The 6,149-nt window shown below is 44.2% G+C and overlaps 1 pseudogene; it reads left to right on the top strand.

The window, feature by feature from the left end:
- Positions 1–1,072: 1,072 nt before the first annotated feature.
- Positions 1,073–6,149, top strand: part of LOC102866699 — a 28,421-nt pseudogene continuing 23,344 nt past the window's right edge.

The raw sequence follows: 6,149 nt of genomic DNA, 5'->3' as shown, positions 1-6,149 counted from the left end.
TCCTCACACATTTCATTGTAGTATTTTGCTTTGTCATTCCGAGCAGCCTTTTGGAATCTTCTGTTCAGCTCATGTTTTTTTTTTCCTACCCAGGGGTCAGATGGTACAATCTGGGGACTGAGGAGCTCCCCTTGAGGGCCATGATGTCTCATCCTGAGCCGAGGGCCGAGGACAGCCCACCCTGGGCAGAGGGCTGTGACGGCTCACCCCGAGCTGAGGGCCAAGGACAACCCGCCCTGGGCAGAGGGCCGTGATGGCTCGCCCTGAGCCAAGGGCTGAAGACAACCCATCCTGAGCAGGGCAACACCCCCAATGGGCTGGCTGGTACACTCCCCTCTACTTGCCCCCACACTAATCTGGTCCCCTCACCTGACCGAGGAGTGTGTGGCCAGGCACAGCATCTCCAATTCCAGCACCACCACTTTTACCCCCCCCATAAGTGGTCATACTATAATTTGAAGTAGGTGTCACTTCCCTCCCCCCTTATAAATGGCCAAGGGAACCTGAAAATTGTGAACAGGCTTCCCCCCGCCCCCAGGTCTAAACATCTTTTGGCAGAAGCATTCAACAGATCAAAATATGTGGTGCATTTAGGATGTTGGTCCTCTTGGACATGCTGCCACTGTAAGTGTCATCAAGTAGAAAACTCACAGTGACTTTCATCAATCCATTGTATAGGTGATCATCTTCTCTGGTTTTCCAAGGACACCCAAACCTGCAGGTGGTGGGGCATCATCTCTCAGTGGGTGTGCATCATCTCTCGGAGCGCTCATGTCATCTCGTGTGCAGGCAGCCAGTGGGCCAGCAGGCGTGCGCCATCCCCCACACAGGCGACTGGCAGGCGTGTGCCATTTTCTTGTGTGGGTGGCCACCAGGCACGTGCCATCTTCCGCGTGGGTGGCTGGTAGGCGCGAGCCTTCTCCCAAGTATCACCTCCCATACGGACGACTGGCGGGCACGCGTCATCTCTCGGCAGGCGGGCGTCATCTTGAGTGTGGGCAGCTGGTGGGGGTGGGTGCACGCCATCCCTTTGCGTGGCCGGCTGGCGGGCACACTTCATCTCTTGGCATGCATGTGTCATCTCGTGTGCAGGCAGTCAGCGGGTGCGTACCATCCCCCAGCGCGGAGCGGCCAGCAGGCGTGCGCCATCTCCCACCGGGTCGACTGGTGGGCGCATGCCATTCCCTATTGTGGGCAACCAGTGGGCTTGCACCATCTCGCACAAGGGAGGCTGGTGGGCACGCGCCATCCTCCCATGTGGGCGGTCGCCGGGTGTGTGCCATCTTCCATGCGGGTGGCTGGAGGGTGTGAGCCACCTCCCGAGTGTCATCTCCCACATGGGTGGCTGGCAGGCACGCACCATCCCGTGTGCGGGAAGCCAGCGGGGTGCACCATCCCCCACGCAGGCGGCCACTGGGTGAGTGCCACCTTCCATGTGGGTGGCCAGCGAGCGCAAGCCATCTCCTGCATGTCATGTCCCACACAGCGGCTGGTGGTCACGCTTCATCTCTTGCATGGGAGGCCAGTGTCCACCCGCTTCCCCTGCCACCGCCATCGTGGCTCCAAGAATTCTCCTTGGAACAAGTACACTTTGCTGCAGTGTGGTGGTTCCACCGCACCAGTCCTGGAGAGGCCTGATGCCCACCCTCCTCCTGGGCGAGGGATTCCATAGGTTCTGGCTGTGGGAGCTCCATGGAGCTGCGGCTGCGGTGAGGTGCAGTGCAGGCTCTGCGGGAGGGGGTTGGGAGCTGCGGCACTCACACATTCTTCCTTGGAAATCCTTGAATTCCTGTTGTTGAGCCTCAATCCTCACTGAAGACCAGTCATCAACTGTTTAACTGTTCAATTATTAATAAACAGAAGTCCGTAGAGGGTCATAATAGCCCTTTTCCAAGTGGTCCGCTGCTCCCGCAGCTCACCACGTTGTCTCTGCCTCCGCCGCCATCTTGGATCTCCAGGGTTATTTATTGAGATGGGGAATATTGCAGCTGGATAACAATATTTAAGAATCCAATGGCCTGGTGTGCAGGCTGGATTTAGAAGAGGTCATGGTACTAGGGATATTATAGCTAATGTCAGATGGATCTTAGCAGAAAGCAAAGAATACCAGAAGAATGTCTATCTGTGCTTCATTGACTATGCAAAGGCTTTTGACTGTGTGGATCACAACAAGCTGTGGCTGACTCTGAGAAGAATGGGAATCCCAGAACATTTGATTGTGCTAATGCAAAGCTTATACTTGGACCAAGAGGCAGTTGTCAGAACAGAGCAAGGAGACACTACATGGTTCAAAATCAAGACAGGGATTCATCAGGGATGTATTCTGTCTCCATACCTTTTCAATCTGTATGCAGAACAGATCATCTGAGATGCTGGGGTATACGAAGAGGAATGTGGCATCAGGATTGGTGGAAGAATCATCAACAACCTGCGTTATGCAGATGACACAACCCTGCTTGCTGAAACTGAGGAGGACCTGAGGCGCTTGCTGCAGAAGATCAAGGACTACAGCCTCCTATATGTACTGAAGCTAAACGTCAAGAAAACAAAGATTCTAACCACTGGGCCAATTGGCAGCATTAGCATGGATGGTGACGAGATTGAGATACTTAACAGTTTTACTTTACTTGGCTCCACAGTCAACACTCTTGGTAACAGCAGCCAGGAAATCAAGAGATGAATTGCATTGGGAAAGTCAGCTGTGAGGGACCTCTCAAGAGTACTTAAGAGCAACAATGTCAGGCTGGAGACTAAGGTGCGCCTGATCCAAGCTATAGTCTTCACAATTATGTGCTATGCATCAGAGAGTTGGTCAGTGAATAGGGTTGATGCCTTTGAACTGTGGTGCTGGAGAAGAGTGTTGAATATACCATGGACTTCTAGGAGAACAAACAGGTTTGTCCTGGAGAGGGTGAAGCCAGAGTGTTTCGTGGAGTCAAGGATTCTGAAGCTTCATCTGACATATTTTGGGCATGTTGCAAGGAGGGACTGGTCCTTGGAGAGGGACAACATGTTTGGCAGAGTGGAGGGGCCACGAAGGAGAGGAAGACCTTCGATGAGATGGATCGATTCTGTGACTGGAGAGGTGGGAATGAGTGCGTTTGAGATGGCTAGGTTGGCACAGGATAGAAAAGTGTATAGAGCTCTTGTACATAGGGTCGCTGCGATTCACAAGCGACTCGATGGCACATAACAACAACAACAACAACAACAACAATGGCCTGGTGTTAATTGTGTTTGGGAAGAACATTTTCCTAAGTGTTATTGTACTGGTCTGTCAGTTTGCTGTACTGAGGTAACTTGGGGTTGCTGTGATACTGAATGCTGTGCCACTGGTGTGTTAAATACCATAATGGTTACCCATGGTGGACATTGTTTGTTGGAGCTCCCAGATTAAGACAGGCTTGGAAGCAGGGGTGTCATCCACTTCTTAAACAACAAGCCTTTGGAAACTATATGAACTTCAGAGAAAGTATGATAGTTATAGAACATGGAACAAATCTTTTGTCCATAAGGTCACTGAGTCACGCTCAACTCAGTGGCACTTATCAACACCACCAACAACCCCTATAAGAAATATTCTGATTGGTCTTCTTCCTAAACAGCTTTGTTTGTTCTTTTGGTAGTCCATGTATTAGAAATATTCTTTGTAAACATTATATTTCTTTTTTTGTTCAAAATTAATTTATTAGAATACATTTTATTTCATTATAGATGATGATTATATTGGATTATATTTTATTCACTTGTGGAGCAGCAGCTAGTATTTGGTCCAACAAATCAGAAACATAACCTAGAGAAGGTAACGCAGAAAATTAACAGTCAAAAGGAGAAAAGGTGGAGGATAAGAAGAACTGTATGTGAGCAGGTGTGGAACCCAGTTCAGCATGCAGGTTTGGAATAGAACTAGATTTGGAGTGTCTCATTCATTATACAAAGGACACCCAGTTATTCTAGAAAGATTATGTACTAATTTATACATGTAGCTAATTTAACATGTAGTCCTGTAATTCTCATTGCCTTTAATGTTTTTCTTGGGGAAAAATACTGCTCTTTTGATCACATAGGGTTGTATAATCCAAGGTGTTACTGGTCACCTCACAGGCCCGTCTATCGTTTGACTTAAATGTGAGTCAAATGGGTAGATTTGGGTTGAGTTGTTGGGTTTTTTTTTTTTAATTTTTATTTTATATTGGTTTGCATACATAATTAATATACATTGTGTTTCACACTTTCCTTCATTCACATTGTGTAAACATGATATTTCAAAGACATCAATTCTTCTTTATTCTTCTTTATTTGCTGTCTGAATCTGGCTTGAATGTTTAGCAGTTCCATGTTGAAGTATTGTTCCAGCCAGTTTGAATTATCTTCACACAGATTTTATTTATGTGTTATATTAATGATATTTTTTAAAAAAAATTGGTATACTGCTGGCCTATCTTTCTTTGAAATGGGGTAAATGAATTTTTTTCCTAGCTGGTAGCTTTGTAAATTTCTTGTTATAGATGCATGTTCAATATTTCAGTTGGTATGCTAGTATTTTTCTGGAGGCTTTTCTTGAAACGATTGAGTGTTGACCATGACTGTATTTCCACAATCTTCTTTTGATACTTACTGCATCATTTATTATTTTGCCCATAGACTCCTTCATTATTGCAACTCAGAGCTTCCAGTTTTATTTTCGTTTGTTCAGCTTGAGAAATGCTGCATCTTCCCTTTTGGGTTTCTAACTTCATGTCTTTGCACATTTCATTTTACTACTTGTCTCCACATGCTGCCTTTACAATATCCTGTCCAGCTCTCTAATTTACTTTCGTATTAGCTTCTCTAAAGTACATTTCAGAGGCTCTCCTGACAACCATTTTTGCTCTTTCTTTCTTTCTTTCTTTCTTTCTTTCTTTCTTTCTTTCTTTCTTTCTTTCTTTCTTTCTTGTCTTGCTAATAATGTCCTTGGTGTCACAATGTCATTCCATAATTCCTTAGTGTCTAAAATGCATCAAATCTATTTTTGAGATGCTCTCTAAATTTAGGTGGGATATACTCAAGGTAATATTTTGACTCCTGCGAATTCCTTTTGGTTTATTCAGATTAATTTTTAACTTAGCATATGAGCAATCAATGGACTCTTTCATAGTTGACACCTGTCTTTTTTTGACTGATGATGCTCTGATATCCAATGAGCTTTGGCTTTCTTCTTTTATAATGTCCTTGCTATTGCCCCACAAGTCATCTACTCTTCAGTCATTAGCATTCAGTACAACTAGTCTCATCTTAAGATGATCTCTAAATTCAGGTATATTATACTCAGAGTCATCCTTTGCTGATCTTAGTCTCATTTAAGTATTCTTCATTTTTAATTTGAACTTTCATATGAGTAATTTAAGATCTGTTCCACGGTCAGTGTTTGACTTTGTTCTGAACTCCTTACCATCTCTTTCCACAAATATGATTGATTTGATTTCTTGTGTATTGCATCAGATGAAAATCCATGTGTTTAGCCACTGTTTATGTTTTTTAAAAAAGCATATTTGCAATGAATAAGTCATTAGCTATTAAAAATTCCATCATGAGATCTCTGCCATCTTTTCTATAATCAAGGCCATACTTCAGCAAGTGATTCTTTTTGCTTCCAACCTTTGCATTCCAATCACTAGTGATTTTAAATGAATCTAGATTGCATAGTTTATCAGTTTCAGGCAGCAGAAGTTTGTGAAAACCCTCACTTGACCTTTCTTTTAGAAGGGAAAGCCTTTCACTCTTATCTCTATTTTGCATTCCAAACTTGGACCCAGGTCCTGCTTACCAAAAAGCTTTTCTAAATTCTGAGTAGTGGTGACATACTGTTTTGCATTCAATAAACATGCTAGTGTCATCAGACTAGAATAAAGAGCTCAAATTTTCAATGTTAAACATGAAAGGTAGAAACGTAAAATTTAACAAAAGGGAAAAAAATGGCCAAAATAGTATTTAGGTGTTTTGTTTTTAAAAAAATTAAAAGTACAAATATCAATCTCCACAATAGTCTATGTGTTTCCTATTGCCAAAGGGGCCCTTTAGAGTAGAGAGAGAAGATCTTCACCCTGAAACCTACAGTGTCCCTTTTCAGCAGGAAATAGCTAAGAGAATATGCCATCCCCTTTTCCTTA

This window comes from Elephantulus edwardii, unplaced genomic scaffold, assembly GCF_000299155.1.
Source record: "Elephantulus edwardii isolate Elephantulus edwardi_28Jun2011 unplaced genomic scaffold, EleEdw1.0 scaffold00248, whole genome shotgun sequence".
In the NCBI taxonomy this organism is placed as follows: Eukaryota; Metazoa; Chordata; class Mammalia; order Macroscelidea; family Macroscelididae; genus Elephantulus; species Elephantulus edwardii.
The sequence above is the reverse complement of the archived record's forward strand: the minus strand, read 5'-3'. Positions and strand labels throughout refer to the sequence as shown.